Genomic DNA, 21,211 nt, shown 5'->3' on the forward strand with positions numbered 1-21,211 from the left:
TGTGTAGTCACAGGTCTTTCCTAAGAGAATCAGGAGAAAATAAAATTTCTTTTCCAGGAAAGTTGTTTCTTTCCTCCCTGTCCCTTCTCCAAGTGTGTGAGCTGAAAGGCTGACATTAGAGTGTTAATAGGGAGATTTTGTAGATTAGCAGAAAACTTTGAGGCTTATCTCCACTCACTATTCCAAGTCACCACATGCTCTAGTCCAAACTACTGAAACCCTCACTTAGCATGTGTGTAAAATGAATATAACTATAATTAATGACCTCCAGGTCTCTGGTAAAACCATTTAGCATTTCTCAGTCACTTTGTGGGCTTTTGGGTCAAAAACAATAAGTGCAAGGTAATATTATGAAGAGTTTCAACTTCAAGTTATAATAACATATAATAGCAGGATTTTTTAGTAACAAATAAAATCACATTGCAGGAATGTGTAATGTAGAAAATGCGACTGGACACATCACACATTCAAATAGACTTAGGGGTGTGTAATATGCAGATGTACTCTGGGCCTGGGCTTTTACACAGTGACAAACCTGTTGTGTGGAAGAAAGGAACTTCTATTGCTGTTAACAGATGGGAAACAAGTGTGAAAACACCACTTGCAGCGACTCACTCACAATGGCAGGTTACTCTGAGGTATGAGTTACCTTGAGCTTCTTCAATGGTATCTCTCAAAGGACAAAAGGGTTGCTGGAAGCTCATTCTGCAAAACCGTCTGAGCTGCAAAGCCTTGTGAGTCACACTCCAGAGCATCTGCAAGGAAAAACACTGTTACATTTTCCAGGCCACCAAAACTCCTGCTCCAAGTGGGAACTCACACATGTTCAATCCATTCCCTCCCCCGCACCCCGTGTCTCAGCTCCTACAGGATAGGGAGTTTATTAGTTAATACTTGAGCTTAAATCTTCATCTGAGGAAGTGATGAGCATCTAAGTCTCTCCTCCCTTCCTGCTCAGAGATGAAAGTTTCTTCACTGGCCTGTTCAACCTCCCCCTTCCTAGAAGAGATGAATCCCTGCTGAAGAAATCTGAAACCTCTGGCCACCCAGCATATCCTTCAAAAATAAAAGCATCTTCTCTGAGAAAATGCATGCATGGAATGGAGCACAATGCAAGGCAAGCTCTGCTTGCATAGAGCTGTAGGAAATGAAAGGTAAAAGCCAAAAAAGCCAAACGGAGTGGTGTTAAGATAACAACAGGACATTGTTTTGATCCCAGGAGATCCTGTGGTTTTTCTTTTTAATAGTGTCACTTAGAGTAACTTATAAGGGAGGCAGGGAAGGTGACACAATTTTATAACTCTGCAGGGGCTTCACACCATGGGACAAGATTCCTATTGTACTGAGGAGTATTGGAAAGAAAAGGGGGAAAAGAAAAAAAAAAAGAGCTTGCAAAGCAGATCTAAAATTACACCTATTCTCAAGGAAGATACAAATCTAGGCCAGAAGGATTGCTCATTACAATGAACTCCTAGGAACTTTTCTAGCAAATGTTTCACAGGTATTTATCAACCTAGCTGAGGGCAGGTGAGTGGGAGCAGGAAAAAAAAATCAGCCTGTTTTCTCCCCACAAAACCCTCAGCCTGGTCTCTACAATGGATCAGGGTTTGTTTTCCATTTCCCCTGTCCAAAATTTGTCCAAGAAGCCGCCAGTTAATGAGAAGGGTATGGCAGGGACATGACAGAAAGAAAGGAAATTTTAGATGTAACTAATTCTCATGACTTTCCCACACAAGATCATGTTCAGGGAAACACAAAAACAACCTTTTAGCTAATGGGGACAAAGTAAAAACAGCAGACCGAGTTTGCAGGGGCTGTGTATGCATTACACTCAGGACTGGATCAACCCCTGAGGTGCAGCCCCTGCACACTTCTCCTCTCCAATCCAGATCCCTGTGTTTCACATTGTTTACTTCAATCAGCCTCTGCTTGAAGTTTTTTTTCACTTGACCAACTCCCTCTACCCAGCTGCACCCCATATGGATGCAGGACACTTCTGAAATTTTTTCTTTATTTCAGAAATACAAAATCATGTAGTCAGCAGTCCCTTTTCAGTCCTTCTTCCTTCAGTCCCATCAGTTGCAGCAGAGGTGACACAATCCATAGCATCATCAAGCTCTGGACCACATGAGGCAGCTGGTGTATCCCACACAGGTACTGACAAGTTTCAGAGCCTGGCATGACTAAATAAGCTGCAAATTTCAGGACACAAAGGTGGAAGAAAAAAAGATGCTGCTGCCCCCTTACAAGAAAAATTCATAAATGGTTAAACACAAAAAAAACCCCAGAAAATAGGCATATTCAAAGAGAGAAACAAAATCCAACAACAGATGTGTAGGCATCTGTAATTTTTAAACTATAACATAAGTCTATGACAATAATTACAGTGGGATGCACCTCATGTCCCACTATTATTACTCTGAGGAAAGGTCTTCAAAGATCTTTATCTGAGCTAATTTCAGCTATTGGGTACAGAACTTCCTTTATTCCCTTCCCACTCTGCACCTCACAATGCTCTTTTCGGTGTTTCCGTTCACACAGCGGGCACTGATCCCTGCTAGGAGAGGTGTCAAAACTTCTAATAAAATGACTGCTCACGCAGAAAGTCTCACAGCTGAAATTTTGGAGTCGTACAAACTCCCACACAAAGCAGGGCTGTCAGATCAGATTGCAAGGTGTCAGTTTACCCAATTCAAACCTGAGGTTCTATGAAAAAAATGCACAACAGCCCCCCCTACACACACACACACAAATGGAAAATGTCAATCAAAAGTAATTAATAGTTTTCCTTCGTCTTTTGCACTCTAAAGAATGCCATGAGACAATATTCTGTGAGCTCAAATGGCTGATGAATAACATTCGCTCAAAAATCAGATGCATGGTAAAATATTCACAGGAGTTGTCAGTGGTACCTAAACACTTGTATTCCAGACACAGGACGATCCCAAATTCCTCTACAGTCTCTGTGCTGAAATGTGCTGTGCCGTGTAAAGTTTGGGAGGTGACAGAAGGCGTCAGTACAGATGGGGAGGACAGATGTGGGGTTAAACCAGATGTGAGGGAAAGAGCTTGGGGGCAGATTTGAGCCTTCAGCACCTACCATTTACGTCAAGCAACTGTGAATGATCTCATTTCCCAAGTCATCTGTGGCAAAATATGGCTTTGTGTAGAGCAGCCAATACCTACGGGAACTTATGAAAAATAAAGAATCCTATTGCACTTAACTAAGAGCTGAAGAGCTTTAAACCAAGCTCCTCCAAGCTGAAAGACAAAGTTCTTCATTTATCCAGCACTATCTGGATAAAAGGGCTGGCTCTACAGCTTGACATCAGACAGTGCATCAAGTGCTGGAGTGCTAGTGTATACTTTATTTTCAATATTTAGGTTTGGATTTACTCACAGATTTACTCACATACAGATTTACTCAAGGGATATAGAGAGACTAAGAAGGTTGTAGCCCCGTACCCTCTCTTCCCCATTATCCCACTGATTCCTATGTTTGCATCTATCCATATCCTACATCTCAGCTGTATATCTCTCCCCTCCACACAGCCATGGACGCCCAGTCCATGTAGATGAAAATACATTCATAGACAGGCAATTATGAATGTAGGAAAGAAAATCCTCCCATTTCTTTCATGTTCCTTGCTCTGAGAAGGAACACCTCTCCTTTGGTGCACTCACCTAACCAGGGATTTTAGGAGACAGATATCCCTGGCTGTCAAAGTTGGCTCTCCAGCTGCACGTCACCCTCACATGTGAGTTCTCCCTAACTCCCTTCAGTCAGACTGATCTGACTTAGTCAAGAGAGCCTATTAAAACTGTTTTGCAATTTTTTTCTTGCCCTTTCCCATTCAGTTCCCTATGTAAAGGCATGATCCTGCAAAGATTTATGTTTAAGCATTACTTACACAAGTAATCTCCTTAAAGTCAATCTCACAGCAAAGAGGGGTTTCTTAACATAACATTCTGGACCCCTTGCATGATTATGGGCACTAAATGACTACATCACTCCCTTTCACCATCTAACACCTGTGTTGTTTTATGGACAGATGCCATATATATGTTTTGGATTTTTTCCAGCCTTTATTTTTGTTCCCTCCACATGTTTTAATCTATTGGCTAGAATACTCTTCATATATCCTTAATCTATTCTGAATGGTAAGAAGTTTCAGATACAGGTAGCTCCTCCCAGACTACTTGCAGGCAATCTAATGGCAAGAGGACCAGTATCCTGGTGATCTTTAAAGCACCAGGCCTGTAAGTTGTTGCTGCTGTTGTAACCCCATAAAGCTCTTTTCTTTTGTTCTCTTCTTGAGACTGGTTCCTAGTACCCTTCAGACATTTTATTGATCTTTCTCCCCCTCTAGCTCATACATGCTAATTGTACCTCTGTAGCAAAACAATCTTATTATCATGTTAATTAGTGGGAGGGTTGTTGAGGGTTTCCAGTTCATTACCTGCTAATTTCAAGATAAATGAATCCACAGGTTACTAAGTAAATAAGGTCACCTATCAAGTACTTGTAAACGTGTTTGTAAACAAGGAGGGGAGATGGGGAGCGAGAGAAAGGGAAGTATGTTTAATGTGGATGGTGGGAAGTAGCTTTGGATACGGATTTGGCATCCCATGCTGGGGTGACTCCATTTCCCTTGAACTCATTTGTAATGGAAAGCGAATGTTTGCTGTCCACCTGGTTCCCCAGTGGGACGTTTCCTCCTGCAACTACTTTGTGAGCTCAAAGGGCTCTTTGTGAGCAGATTACTCACTCGGAGGTTTGGTTGATTGTTGCTGCCTTTTGTGGTGAGAGCCAGGAGTGAGGACATGCACCAGGCAATACAGCACCAAAGAGGGAAGAAAAAAGCATGGTAGTGTGAGTCACAGAAACCTCCCCCTCCACATGGCTCAGGGTTATTCATATTGCCTTTATATACAGGGCACCAGCACAAAGGAATTCAATGGGAGAGGGGAAATAAACAGTCAGATCCTCTGCTGGGCTAAAATGACATGTGGCTTTGAAATCTGTCCCTTTACACCACACCCCAAATCTCCAGGAAAATTACTCTCCGAGTGGGGCAAGTGGATGAAAGGACCACGGAGAAAAGCATATCTGAACCATGGGGATTGCAGAGGTAATGTATCAGGGGTCAAAATGGAAAGTGATACTGAGCAGGCTCCCTTGGGCTCCATCCTCCACCCTGTTCGTTAACGCCGGTGAAATAAATATGTGTATTAACTACTCAGAGCACACTGAGCTGGGGAGGGCAGCCAGCTCACTGAAAAGGAGAGAAATTCAAAGAGTTATTGATAAATTGAGGGGGAAAAATGGGGTACCAACCCCTATGGGAAATTTTGGGGTCCAAGTCTGAGCAGCAATAAGGTATGTGAATAGAGACTGAGCCTTGCAAAGTGGTGATTTCTCGTTAAAGGATGTGAAAAGTTGGGCAGATCTCAAGTTAAAGAGAGGGGAACACTGTTAGGATGTTGTGGACAAATCAAACATGACATTAGCACATATAAGTAGGAGTACTGCCTGCCAGACTCCTGGGTGACCTCCAGCCCATGCAGTGCTGGCTGGGGGCAGGTTTAGAGGGAGAGCAGAGCTCCAGGGAATTTAGCCTGTGAAAAAAGAGACCAAAGGAACACAATTGTTTCAAGTGAGGGTCTTCAGAAATTTAAAAGATCAAAGAAGGAAATAATCTACCCTCCAGAGCCCTACTGGCCAGAAAGTAAAACGTTCACTTTGCAGCTAGAAGGATTCAGGTTGTGGGGAAAACTCAGGTGCCTATATATAAATATTTAGTGTCAATTTAGGGACCCAGGGATATCCAAGGCAGGCTGGCAAATATAATGAGGGACCTTCAAGAGGCTCGTACCTTTCAGATGAGGCTCTAGGTTTGGTGAAATACCATAAGAGGTTTTAAATGACAGTGGAGACCTGTGTTTAGGCATCCGAATAATTTCCCAGGCAAAACTTATGGCTGTGGGTAGTGAAATACTGGAGCAGTTTGCTACAAAGTCTCTATCTTTGGAAGAAGACAGGACAGGCTGCCTACCTCGATGCACTGGGATCTAGCAGATTCCCACCCAAAACTACCTCGAGTCCCTATTTTGTATGGAGGTGAGAATTCATCAAATCACCTCTTTTTCTGGCTGTGGTGCTCCTGGATTCAGTTTTCTATTTAACTCATGTCTAAGTCTGTATCAGAGGCTTGGTATGGTTCACAAAACCTCCAAGGGTGATGCAGTGGGTTAGACCTGAGGGAGCAGGAGAGCTGGGGAAATTGCAGTGAGTAATTCATCTGCCCCATCCCACTTTTTTCCCTGAGGGAGATATTTGAAAACACGGTTTCAGTTTGTCTGGTTTGATTCAGATTCCATTTGCGAGATGCACTTGTGGTAAATTTCCTCTTTTTCCCTAGTTGCTTTTAAAATTTGTTATTTGTGCCAGGAGCTCTGTCATTTGAGTCACCTGATCTTCTTCCACCAGCTGGGTGAGCATATAGCAACTTGTATCATCAGCTTCCAAGGGTGAACGATCGTGAAAAACAAATTTAAAGTTGCCTTTTGCGAGCGTGCAGGGTGGAAATAACCATATGAATGTTTGCTAAAAACAAGTGCAAAAGCACCACAAAAGCAGGCCAGGCAAATCCATTTAGTCTTCTTTTTTCCTCCCATCCATTTTATCTGGAGAGCTACGGATTTTTGTGTTTTATACAAATTAGAGGGTAGAAATAGCCTCTTTTTTTTGAGTAGTGGTTGATGTCAAATGCCTGAGAGACACAGCAAGTCCTTCTCTGAACTATGAATTGCATGTGCATTTATTTGGATACCAGAAACTTGGGGATTTTAAATTTCAAGAACAGCAATTTTGAGGAATATTCAGAGTGATATTATTGTAACTAAACAGCTAAAACATATGCATAAAACATAATCAAAGGAGGTCTGTGTATGTGTTTATTTAATTTTCACCTGCTTCATATAGACTTTGAGAAGAGATGTCTTCTGTGTTCAGTTTTTTAGTGTGCTTGGGAATTTTGGGGTTGTTTTCATGTGGTTAACTGCATAATTAATCCAATGTTTATTAAGATGGACTGAAATGTTTGTATCATCTGATTTTGGCTTCCTTTTCAGAACACCTTTAAAGTTTCTGACTGTATAAAATGTTGATACTCCAGAGGCATCGTGGTTTAGCAATCCAACTGGCTTCTGAAACACTGAATTCTCCCTTCTTCTTTTTTTTAATTAAGATAATAAATTGGTCTTAAATTATCCCTGAAATCAGACCAGTGTTGATTACAATGGGTTTCATGCTGTGACAGCTCAAGATGATGTTATTTTTATTCCTTTTCAACGAGATCTTAATCTCTCCCTGCGTGTAAACAAATTGTCACAGTAACCTTGTTCTTTAATCTCCCAGCTGAAGACCTTTAAAGCATTGGGAGATAACAGATCTAACTGAGATTTCATCAGCTTTCAGGCTTTTACAGATATGCCGCATGCCTCTCCCACTGCTGCAGTCTTTAAATGTTGAAGGAGAGAAGTGCACATTACACTCAAAAGCTTTCCTTAAACGTTTGAAAATAGTATCCGCCTAGCAACACGCGATCCAGGGCTCGAATCCGCAGACAAAATTTGGATGCAGGCACAGCAAGCCAAATTGCTACCTGTTGTAGCTGGTGCAGAACTTTCCCACTGGCTCTCCTGCATCACTCTGGCTCACCCTGGTCCAACCTTGCTGAAAAGGTCGACGGTGTTTTAATGCTCAGAACAACGTTGTACCTCAGGAAGAAACAACAGCTTGCATTTCCTAATCTTCTAGCAAAAGAAAGGAATTTCAAGGGGCAGTTAGTAAAAAGAGGAATGAAAAGACCAGAGGTAACTCACTCTTTTAACTCCCTTTGCAAATATGAACTAATTTATCTTCTCAAGCAACAGATACATAATTATACCCAGTCAGCTCTTACAAATGGGCTAAAAGAGGCAACAAGCTGCAAAGTTATTTGCCTAAGGCCCTGCAGCCTGTCTCACAGGCAGTGAGCAATGGCTCACCCTGGGGAATCCAAATCTTCAGCCTCACTGCTCTCCCCTGAATGCTTTGGAGCAAACTCCCAGGATTAGCTAGCCATGATTTTTAATGGTTTTCTGCTAAGTTCCCAAAACTCTTCCTTCCACTGGCACATGGCTGGGATAATGTTGTCAGCTCCACCTGTGAATACTTCTTTAAAAAGTAATGTCAACAATCTGTATGTCAGGCGATTTCAGTGCATTCAGATGAGCGTTTTTCATGTTTGAGGGCATGTAAGGATCATTATTCATAGTGGTAGGACTGGGAATACTCAATAGCATCCATAAACCTGGTGTGCATTTCCTTACAGGTGAACATTATTTGTGAGTAGACATATGGGTACATTTTCCAAACACTATACAGGAGCCACTGCACACACACAAAAAAATCTGTTCCTGTTAAAATAGCTTTTGCCCAGGCATCTATTGATGTTTGGAAAATGTGCTCCATTTATTTACTGGCATGCCAGTTATTTGTCTATATAACAATGTCTTCTGTCAAGTCAAAAAATTTACTGTTCCTGTAGTTTAAATTCTTTCATTGAAAATTCAGCCAAAACTATTCTGACAGAAAGGCTTCTCTGCAAACAACAGAGATATCTGCATTGGGTTGGTAATAATATTGTCCCACATTTACTACTGACTTTCATTTGTTTTAATATGCTTCCACATCAAATTTAAGAGCACTTCATATATTGCAGAGTATTTTAAAGCTATAACAGATATGTGTTAACAGCATATAAGTATCAACTAAATACATATACATAAATATATATATATACATATAATGTAAATTAGGTTTTATTTATTAACATTACCATCATCTGAGAACTATTTCTTTATTTCTGGATGTTTGGCTTCCTGAGAAATCTGAGTAAATAAGCAACTTTCAGAAGGAAAACAGGCAGATTCTCAGGTAGAGAATCTTAAGTAGATGAGACATATTACACTCAAAATTTCCTCATCAGGAATAATAAAATGATTCACCAGTAACAGCAAAAAATAATCAGGTTACTCCATATAAAATTATTCTGTAAACATCTCTCAGGTTTGTCAAACTAATGACCAAAAGAAGACAGAGCCACAGAAAAATTAATACAAGGATACAAAAAGTTGCAATCAATACATTTGAAACACCTACTTTTTTTTCTGAATTAATTTTTTTATTCTGAAATTCTTTCAGCTTTAGTTTTACCCTCTTCTGCCATTGAAAATGTGGGTAAATTGGCATGATCAGCTCAGGAATATTTTGAGAGAATCACTTACATGTAGTTTCCTAAAAATATTTTAAGTAGACAATAGAAAATATTTACTTAGTTATTTGTCAGGAAGCTGGTAAAGGGACCACACAGAGAGTAGATTTGGGGAATATTTACTAGCTGAAGTTTGAAAGTGACACCTTCCTCACTTGCTTCACTACGGATAATTCCTACCTGTCCTAGACACACGTGGAAGAGTACTTGGAATACCTGGGTTGTCACATGAGGCTGCCACATCACTTCTATCCTTATAACATCCACAAGTTGCAGTCCAAGAAAACAGAAATACACAGTTTTTCCCTTTACTCTGAAACTATTTCCCAAGTCACCAAACATCCATCCTTTCTCCTTTTAATCTGTCCAGAAAGGAGACCTCCCTGGTAAAACATCATTAAAAATGTACAGTGGTTTTAAGAGCTAAAGGGAATGGCTTTAAATGTAAATACCAGTGAGAGACTCTGGTTCAGTTTCTGCAGCTGCAGTTCAAGTCTATATACTTAGTACCAACAATTTCTTATCCTAGCACAGGCTAGCAAAATATCACAGCCTGAACTAAGCATAACTTGTCTTGCAACTTCTGTAAGAGTGAAGATCAATTTTCTCCCTGAGCAACAGACTAATTCATCAGCAGAGTGGAGACTAAGACGTGGCAAGAACAAATAGCAGAGAGCAGAGAAGAGAAACAGAGAGAAAGGAAGGGAAGAGGCTGGAGGGAAAATGACGACAAAGTAATTTGCGAACTAAGGCGACCCGATGGAGCCCCCAATTCTGTGTCAGCTGGAAGGGAAGAGGCTACACCTGTGTGCAGCCCCACATTACTATTTGCATAGCAGTAAGGCCCAGAGGTAGAGTAAGTGCCTACCAGAGCCTGGCTGCACCGCAAGGCTGCGTGATCTGTCATTCACTAAGCCCTTGGCATTGCTTTGCCTTCCTCATATAAACACATCCTTCCCTCTCATCAGTGTATTTTGAGCCTTCTGAAATGAGGAGAGGCTGGTATCTCCATCCACCGTGCTGAACTGACTTTCCCTGTGGTGCTGCCAACACAATTTTAAAGCAGATAGTGTGGATGATTACTTAAGTGAATTTACACATGATGGCAAATAACTATGCTTAATAAAACTGAGAGAGCCTTAATGATTTCATTTTGGTGATTTAATTTATAAAAGCAAGGCTTAATCATTTAATAGCATCATTAAGAAAACACCACAGGAAGTTTAGAAATAAAGAATCATCCATATCTCCTGAGAAATGAGTTTTCTTCTAACATTCAGCTCATGACAAAATAAAGAAAGGAAGCTTACAGCTTCTTAAATAATTGCACTTGAAATATAAGCAATCCCTAAAGAATCCTTCAGCCTCATCTTCTGCAGCACAGAAGAATTGCATTTCTGTTCACCACAGTGTGAAAGAAGGTTCACAAGGAAAAGGCACCATCAGTGACAGGATTGCTTGTATACTTTTTTTGTTAAAGACTGCCTTGTGAACAAAATGCAAATGTCAAAGCAATTAAAAATAAATGTTTGCTTCAAAAGCAGTAGTTTAAAGTAAAATCATATTCTGTCACCACATTTGACAATGGAAGCATCCCTTACCAGCACGTGCACAGTGTCTGTGTCTGTGCACACGTGCACACACAAATGTGCCCAAGTTACACATGGAAATCTCCAAGGACTGGATTAACCAAGAGTTTGCATTGGGGTAATGGAAAATATGACCTCATTAGCACTAGGTTTGTCATTTGCTCCATAATACAAAAGTAAATTACAATGTATTAATGCAGTTAGTGTTGTTTTTAATGTGCACTGGGATACAATAAAAGTTTTTATTGGGGAAGTGTGATGGCATGTTTTCACTGTGGCATTAGCATTGGTCTTCTGATAGGGTAGCCAGTCATATTACCCAGTGGAACACTCCTATAATGATGTAGTAAAATTTGACTCTGATATAGTAAAATCTGTTTATGGTAAAGCTGCTTTTTCGTACAATCGGGCTGGGGCAGGGAGTAGAGAGGACAGAGCTCAGAGAATTCTTGTCTAACTGTATTTTCATATCAAGTTCTCAAAAAAAAACAAACAAAAAAACAGATACTCCTAGGCTTCAAGCCTACCCAAAGGAATCACTGTGCCATGCTCTCTATTTTCCTTTGCCAGGCTCCTTGGCTTCCTCAATTCATCCACAGGTTTTTGATCCAGCAGCTGCCATAAATTAGTGCCCACATCTTGGTGGAGGAACCTAAACAGGAGCATTGAAATTTAACACACTTTTAATAGGCTTGTCAAGGAGTTTTGCATGTACAACCCAGCCCATGTAAAACAACCTCAGGCACATTCGTGGCTTTGGAGTAGGAAGGTGATGGTGGAGAGCAGGGGGTGGGGAGGGATCCTGTCCCTGTTGAGTACAGAGCTTGCCTCTGTGCATAGCAGTGCTGGCAGCCTGTACCCTCCTGCCCCTGCTCCTTTATTATGTTACCAAGAACAGGTTTGTGGTACTAATGAAGGTTTGCAGGTGCTACTTTTAAGCCATGATTTTGTCCTTCACTTCTAACTGGACAAGGAAAGTTTCATGCATTGGTTTTCTCAGGTCCTGGCTGGCAATGACCAGCTCGTTCTCATGCCCCAGCCAGACTGCAAGTAACACTAGTCACAGTTGTCTGTCCAGCTCCCCACACCAACAAACCATAGTCCACAATTCCTTGATTTCCAAACTCCTGTTTCTCAGCTTGTTTCAAAACCAAGGCTGAACTGGGTTTCTCTGGCGGTAGCTCAGCACAGGCTGAACCTGGTCTAAGGTACCAACCCGCACCATGACTGATGGCTGGTGTGCCTTCAGAGACCTAGAAAACCCTGTTCATTGCTGATGTGACCAGGGGAGATGTTGCTGTCCAGACTGGAAGCTATCATGGGGGAAAAAGGTGGCTCATTGCAACAGCAGCGGTTCCCATCCTTCCCTGAAAAAGTAGCAAGAGACTTAAGCCAGCAGCCCAGTTCCCATCCATTGCCTCTCTGCTCCTTCTCCTTTTCTCTCCTCTCACTGAGATCCAACCCTTCATTTCTGGGGAAACTAACCTGGATTTTGCTTTTGTTTCTGAGATGTGTTAAGCAGCTTGATTGTCCTTTTGAGGGATACATGAAAATAAGAGCTGGAGAGGAAAATTTGCTAGGACAAAGCTGTGAGAAGCATTCATTAAAGCAAAAAGATATCCATAAAGTCCTGAATAAGGCTTTGTAATGAATGGACCCAACTAGCCTGTGCCTGTGGCTCTCTTGCTAGACTAGTGACAGTAGTTGAAAGTTATTTATTTGTTTGTAATATACTTTTCCACTGAAACACTTTAGTAATAAAGAGACATGAGGGGAGACACATTAGAAAGTGTGCCATACATCAAAATGAAAAGTACCACATAAGCTACATGATAAACGTAGGATAAAATGTACTTTGTTTTCCACAAGACAAAGCAATAAGGAAAATGCTGTGTCTGGAGTAATTCTGAGCTCAGAACTTCTGCTGGTTATTTATTTTTATTAAGCAAATACACAACCCTGTAAATGTACCTGGTGCTAACTAAACAAGAACAGCACACAGTCCTGGGTCTGAGAAGTTCATGGCCCAAAGTGGAGAAGACACAACAAAGGCCAACAATTCAGGGAAGCACTGAGATATTTTCGGTGAAAACAAGCAGAATTTATAAAAGCAGCAAATAATACAGCTGTTGAAACTCCACATAATCATTAACAGGTATAAACATATCTCCTCTCCTTCCCATTTATTGATTTATTCCCCAGTGGCATATTGTCTAAATCCTGCACAGCGAGTCCCGAGGCAAGGACAGCCTTTGTGTTATTTGTACAGTGCTTAGCACCGCTGGGCCCCGATCTTTCACCAGGGTCTCTTCTATTTCTTTTTTTCAGCATAGCTAATATAATGAGCAGATCTGAAGACGAGAGTGAGGAAAGAAAAGCATCTGCAAGACAAGAGTCAACAAAATCTGAGTGACACCAGGGTACTCTGATTGGGAAGCAAGAAGGAGGGACAGAGAGCTAAAGCAGGGGCAGAGGCACTGGTTACCTACTTCTCTTACTTATTTACTTAAGAGCTCTTGCAGTTTTACTTGAAAATGCACAAGGAGACAAGAAAAGAAAAAAGTTATTTTGACTTACAAAAGCATGGAAAGGTCATTAGGAAGACTTGAGAACCAATAAAGCTCTTTAAATCCTTCCTACTTGTAATGCATAGAGCAAAGCTTACAGGAAAGCTGCAGCTAAGAAAATTACAAATGGTAATGCTATTATTTGGCATATAGTTGCCAAAGGCATTCAATATAAAGATTTTACAGAGGTGTCAACTGATATATAGCAAACACACAAACAGTCTCCTGCTCTGTAACATATGCAAGGAGAGACGAGACTAAATATTAAGCATATGAATTATATATTCTTGCAATGCGAGGCTGAGAAAATGCTTGCTGTGCACCATAGTTAAAATGAGCAATAAATACCAGGGTTAATGCTGGCAATGTCTTGTTGGGGAAGGTTCCTCTAAGCCCCCCTCTCCCAAGTTTGGTTTTCAAACCATTTTCTGCTGTGTTGGATAATGAAGTGATTAGACTGCTCCTTTCCAAGACTGTTACATATTTAAAACAGGTTCCACCACTGCCTCATTTTAAACATCAGAACCTGTTTTGGGCGCCAGAAATGTGAAACATGAACATCAATAGCTTTCTCCTGCCAAGATAAGAGCTTGCTGCAGAGGCCAAACATATGTCTCTCTTTCTTTCCCTGAGGAGGTTTCTGGATAAGGAAGAGGTGTGTCAGTACCTGAGCTGCTTAAAATGACTCAGCCACATATGGGTTTTCTGTAACCTTCCCTTTGCTCTTTCTCTGTGGGGCAGCAAGATGTTTTGGTCTCAAAGTTATTTCCATCTGGGTTTGAAAGGCTGGGTCTGCCTGAGATTGGCCTCCCCGGTAGAAGTGGCTTTAACTATCAGGGTCTGACCCCCTTGGTAGGTGCAAGCCCTTATGGAAGCAGCAATGTGGGCTGCTTTGCTTCCTCAGGACGGGTCATCCTAAGGCTTGCACTTTGAAAGGAGCAGCAGGACTGTTGTGATAAAAGACACCCTCACTGGTACCTGCCCCGGCGCCAGCAGCATTCAGGTGAGGGAGCCGATAGCGATGCAAATGTGAAGCGCTGCTGTGTTTCAAAGAAAAGCTCTCACACCGGGCCAGGAAAATCAGGATCTTGCTTTGCTCACCAGTCAAGGCAATGCCTTTGCCACCTCTGAGGTGCTGGAAGTGCTGCCGTGCCCGATGCGCTGGGTGAGCGCCCGCACAGACAGGTCGTGTGAGCAGGACAAGGCACAGCTTTGTGTTCAGCAACCTTGCCCAAAAGGCAAATTAGTTCTTGCAGCTCAAGTTTAATGAACAAAAAGTGCTCGTAGTAACCAGACTCTTGCCTCCCTCAAACAAGGTGGGGTAGTGTCAGGGCAAACTCAGCTGGAGACCTGGAGAAAGATTTTCCTTGTGTTTCGCTCTGCTTGACCGACTCTGTGCAACCGAATGCAGATCTGAGCCACCCTGGCTGCCTTCCCTGCTGTCTCTGCAGAGAAGAGAGACACCTGAGACAGCCTCTCTGCCGGTGGACTGGGATGTGTGCCCTCCCACAGTGACTGCCACTGTGTTTTCCTCCTCTCGGGCGCAGAAAGCATCGATTTCATGTCATGCCCTCACAAGACAAGAGTGACATAACTTAGCAACTCCCCACCCTGGGCTGCTGGCTTCCAGCCCTGGGACACTATCTAGAGAGAGAATTGCAACCTTGAACTGATGTTTCCCAGCCAAGACAGCAGCTGAGATTTCTCCTGAACCTTTCCAGTCTACTACAGTGTATGCAGAGCTCTGCCCTTTCCAGAGCCATCTCTGCGTTCTAGACACTTGCACATGCCTTGAAAGCACACCCCAAAAAAACCCACAAGAAAATATAAATCAGGCAAATCCAGCAACTCTGTCTGAGCATAAAATGTGTCAGTATTTAATTTTTACTTCTTCAAACATCTGTCATCAAAATCATCACTCCCTCAGGCCGCCCTCACTGTGGGGACTCATGGGGACTCACGCCTGGGCTCAGGGTTGGTGGACATGAAGCCACAGGGCAACTTCAGCTTCACCTTCTCTTTAACATTTGAAAAGTCTTAAGCACGGTCTGGTCAGGTGGATACAGCAAATCCCTCCCCAGGCACTAAAATACAGACACCTTTAAAGTGGAAACAGCAGTAAAAGACCATAGAACTGGACAGACACAGCAGACGGCCGCTAAATATAGGGAGTTTTGAACAGGGAAAATGATGGTTGCTTCATGGGATTTTGGCTCTGGTGAAGAGCCAGGGCTCCTAAATCTTCAGAGTCAGCACCATCCAATTTTTAAGCAGTTAAGCACTGACAAATAAATGCACCATTTAACTGCCTCTTATTGAAATTAATAGAAATTAATCATCTTGGCATTTTTGAAAAATCTTTCTGAACCAGCTTAGGTGCCCAAATATCTTTAGCAGCATAGACCTAAGCAACTTTTCAAGTACTAGTTAGCTGCTGCTTCCTAACGTGTCTCATAGCACTAAATCACACAGAATAAATGGAGTTTTTAATGAATATGAGAGGATGGGTCTTGAGCTGCCAAGTTCTTCTTAGCCTTGAGAGAAGAGTGGCAGTAGCTGTGAAGCTGGTCCTGCCCCAGCCAGCTGAAAGTCGGGCAAAAATGTTGCACCCTAATTCTTCCAGCCTGTTTGCAACACACACACCAGTTTTATTGCAATGCTGCTCTTGTTGTTCTTAATTCATGAGGTTTCCTGAGGGGTGTTTTTTTAATTTTTTCCTGGGATCCTGAGCATGCGACAGCACCAGCTGCTTCCAAGGGAGGTCACACAGATGTCTGACATCCTCTCTCCCATAGCATAGCAGCACGGAGCAAACCACAGCCTGACCCCTAAAACCCTGCCAGACAAGGTCCTTCTTCACACAGGCCTTCTCCCATTCATTCCTTAAGCTCCTGATGAGCTTGAAACAGCCACCAAAAATTGAAACTGCTGCAAGCACAGACATTGGGGGAAGATAGAGAAGGACTACTGGAGTGAGAAAGAGTGCTAAATCACTGCTGTGGTCATAAGTTTGTTCTCATTCAAAGGCTTTAGTCCATCAGAGTTGCTGTGAGGAGTGAAGGGAAGGCATTTGAGAATGCTTTGCATCCTTTTGTGTTTGATTTTGGATGGCTTGGGAGGCACAGCACATTCAGATCCCAATGTCATTGTTTAAGGGGTTGTTTGTTTTCACTCCCCTCCTCCCTACACTGAAAATTAAATTTGGCGCACAGAGACCAGGCCCTGATGACTCTTCAGGGATAGATTTTTATTACATTTAGAAGACAGTCAAAATAGTTTTTGACATTATTTTATTCTAGGAATTATAACTGAGACCCTAAGGGATGGAGACACGCAAAGCCCACAGTAAAGCGGTGGGAGATGCTGATTGCCCAAGGCTCCTTTGAAATCCCAGATTATGTTATGGATATAGTCACAGAATAGAAAGTGATCCACTTACCACAATTTAACCAGTTGCTGCCTGTCAGATGAGGCATGGGAACCACTTTCATGGTCTAAGCAAATGTGTTAACTCACAAGCTGTGGTGCATCAAGAACATGCACGTGGTTGCTGTGGCTCAGTCGGTGGGAAGTTGCTGGTGAAGCCACAGTCATTCAGCCATCTCTGCCATGTGCCTGTCCCTCATGGAAAGGACATATTGCTCCTATCAGACAGCACTTCTAAGCTTCAAGCATGTGGTGGCCTCAGTGTGTCTGCTGTGGTGCCTGTGTGTACAGCTCGCGATGCTGAAAGCAAGATGTAAAGAGCAAATGAAACAAATCAATGGGTGAAGGGCAGAAGGCAGGAATAATACTGGATAGAATAAATAACAAACAAGCAACACATTTTCTACAACTGTTGCATGTCCAGAATTGTGATTCTTTATTAAATTTGAGGAAGAGGAAGAATTGCTCCATTATGGACATACAAACGTATTTTATCGTAGGATTGTAAAAGCTCATTCCAGTTTTATTTTGGGGAGCAAAATGGCATATATCCTAATCTTTGCTTCTATTTGCTCATGGTTGTAACCCTGCCCACTCAAATAAGATTCTGTATGTAAAAAATTTTAAAAACTGGAAACATGATGTTATATTCCTTGAGAAACTTGCACTTTTTAATGTAATATTTGGAGAATCTAAACCAAACTCTCCATATTTTTGAACCAGGAACCTCAGCTGGCCACTGGAATTAAACAGGTCAGATACATCTTTTCCTCAGCTCTGTATTCAGTTAATAGTAGTAGTACTTTCAAGTTAGCCAATTCCTTTCCTCTAACAGTCTCACAGTGCTTTTGAAATGGAGCAAGATGTTATTATTCCCATGTAGTGGCTCAGAATAAACCATGAAGTAAAAAATTTGCTGAAGGCTACAGAATAAACTGGTGGCAGAGCCCAAGTTTTCCTTGTCCTAGTCTATTCCTGTAGGCCAATGATATCCAATTTTGGGGTCCAAAAATGCTATATTTTCCCTTAAGGGGGCATTTTGATGCTATTCACACTTCCCTTGTCACAAGTATACTATGGAATTGAATTGGAGGCATCCCCATCTTGTAGGGCCACATGGTAGATGTGTGTCCCATGTCATGTGAGATAGTAACTGCTGCAGGACCCAGGGAAAAAAAGGCAACAAACCAACTTGCAGAAATTGATCTGAGCATCACAAAATCTGGCCAACAACTCACTTGCTGCCCAAATCAAAATATCAGCCAGAAAAGGGGGCTGCAGACAACAGGCTCTGAGTGGGATAAATTGTTGTGATGGGCTGGAAGCTGTAGATATGACAGTTCTGTTCTTCCTAATACACCTGCCATCATTCACTGTGCTCATTATCACAACTGTTCTTGTATTTTTATTCATCAGTGAGAGCAAAATGACCGAGCCTCTTGATGCCTTTGTCTGCGAAACACCTTTGTCTGCTGTTTTTGTATCACCTTTGCCATCGCAGCTATAACAAATCACCTTGTTAATGTTACAGTGCTTGTTCTTGTGGCCCAGGGTGATCCCGTGTAGACTGGTGGGCAATGTTCACATAACTATAATCCACCACATTTTCATGCAATTAGTATGCGGCAGAATTGTTCTCGGATACTCACACACATACAAAAAGATTAAATAAAGCCCATTTAATGTCATGAATTGTCCTGTTAGGAGTTAATGAGGTCTGGTAGGTTGCCAAAGTCCAACACACAGAAAGCTCAGGCAGGCCAGGAGGGAGAAAGGGAGGAGTTGCTGGGTTCAGCCAGATAGACCTTGAAGTGCAACAGCTGTGCCTTGTCTTTGAGGAGAGGATCAAGTAGAGAATATGAGATAGGCAAACGTTGGCTTAAACTTTCTTCTCTCTTTGATTGTCCTTGGACATCTGCCTCATCTCCTGTCAAGAATGTTTGGCAGCTGTGAGCCCAGAATAACACTGCCGCTCAGCCAGGACGCTATCGCAGTCGTCTAATACTTTAAGCCAACTAGTCTCTGCTGTGTGCCTCGACCGATCCTGAACTATGCTAATGCCTTGAGCTAACTAGGCTTTCTAACAGCCCCTGGAATACATAGAAGTGGGGCCCGTGGTTTATTTTCCTCACGTGCTAATTGGCTTTAATTGTTGGCCAATTGGATTTCAAGTTTAGAAAAGGGTGCCCCAGACAAAAGGAAAAGTGTTAACTTAAGACCGTGGGAGAGACGGGCCATTCTGTTCAGTTTCTAATGTAGCAGACTTTATGCAGATGCATAAGTCTCAGGGCAATGGCTGTCCTAGAAAGATTTCTCAAGCATAACCAATGCAGTTTCCTATAAAATATATGCTTCCATACAGGCTGAATGTCATTAATGTTCAGCTATTTCCTGGAGTGTAAATTCCCATCTTTCAGAACCAAAGTGTTTGTGCTCATTTTGCCTCAAAAAATCGAGGGGTAGGTAAGAGGAATACCAGATTAATTCTGATATTTCAACTGGTTCAAGTGGTGGCTTTAGAAGTAGAAATATTTCTGCAAAATCCAGCCTTCCTTTGGCTCCACGGGCATGGCAAGAGAGTAGGAAGAAGGGGTTCCTTTCTCATGTACCTCAGCACTTGTCCAACAGAAATGAGCCCTCTGAATAAGAGGACACTCAGGTTCTGCACCCACTCTGTCTCTGATCAGTGTTATCACATCATAAGATTCATTTTCTGGTGACACCAGTTTTATGACCACTGCATTTCCATTTATTTCAAACGAGTTCATGGGAAGAGAATTAGGCCATGTAAATACCTGTGAGATCAACCAGCCTAAATTATTGCTGTGTCATCTTTAATGCATGTATCCTCCAACATCCCTAGTAGGTAGGGTAGTGCTGTTATCCATCTTTTCCTGAAGGCACAGAGGGGCAAATCCTCAGAGGTAGTTGGGATCATAAATACCTATGAAAATATATGCTAGAGAGACTAAAGGCCAGCTTTTAAAAACTAAATTAATAGGATTTGGGCACTTAACCTGCTTAAGCACTTATAAGAACTTGCTGAAGAACTACTGAAAACCTGATCAGAAGTGATTTGCCTAGGTCACATCAGCTGCTTTTTGCAGAAATCCATGTCCTAAAATAGGAATTTAGTGCCATTAGGACCCAACCAAGCTCCTGAGCAAAACCTGAAACAGACTCTCATCTTTATCACTACATAAAACACCCAGAAAGGGGAAATGATTAAGGCATTGTGAAGTTCTGCTGATCAGAAGTTAAGTTTTCTGCCCCCATTTATTTTTCTGGTTTTCTGAAGTGTACCCCTTACACAAAGCTCAGTTCAAACCATTTTCACTGGCCTATACAGATGAAGGCAAAATGATGCTGTTACAGAGAGGCAGCAAGTTGTTTTCAAAGCAATGCAACATCCATCACCAGATGCTGATTAATCAGATTTCAATCTTTTTTTTTGGAGATCATTCTGTAGTAAAGGTCCAGATAGTTTTCCACTACTTCTGATAAATTAATACTACCTAGTCAATACAAAAATGTGGTGTTTGGCCCTAACAAGCTACTGGACAATTCTCACCAGGGAGGGATTTTAACAGAGGTTGGGATTATTGGAGGTGGTCATGGTAGAACAACATATGATATTCTAATTTACAACTAGTCTTTGAAGAGCTATAGCTAATGACATTACATTTGTCAGACTGCCTAATTTACATCAATAAATTGAGGTCAATGCACATGCATAACAATAATTCAGAAAAGCAACTTTTTTGCTGAAGTTCTACACATTTTTTATGCAAGCTACACCAAAATAAAGGTATAGGAAAGGTATAAAGGTATACCTTTATAGGAAATAAAGGTATTCAGGCACATGCTCATTCTCATGCAAAACTTAATGAAGTTTTCTCTGACCTCAAGTTCTAGGGCAGTCAATGTCTCCTCTGTGCCTGTGTCCTGGTAGTCCAGGACTGCCTTTATTGGAGCAAATACAAGACTGTTTTTCAAGCCTAGACCTGACCACATGAACCCTTAGGTCTCGGTCTCTGGTGTTGTTGTTCAGTGTTCTGAAAAGTTCAGTGTGTTTCCCACTCAGGTGCATTTTACTCACTTCAGATGAGATCAGAGCTGAGAACATCAGACCATCCCACAAAAATCTAGTGGTAGTTCCAGCTGGGATGAGAAATAGAAGTGTTATAAATCTCCTGACTCATTGTCCTAACAGAAGCAGAGGTAATTTGGATTACTTCAGACAGTGGGCTGTTTTATCCAAATCAAGCTTGAACTGTGAACATCTTGAGCCCTTTCCTTGTAAAAAAAG

Source organism: Manacus candei, unplaced genomic scaffold (genome assembly GCF_025592945.1).
Source record: "Manacus candei isolate 608988 ecotype Guabito, Panama unplaced genomic scaffold, ASM2559294v1 h1tg000046l, whole genome shotgun sequence".
NCBI lineage: Eukaryota > Metazoa > Chordata > Aves > Passeriformes > Pipridae > Manacus > Manacus candei.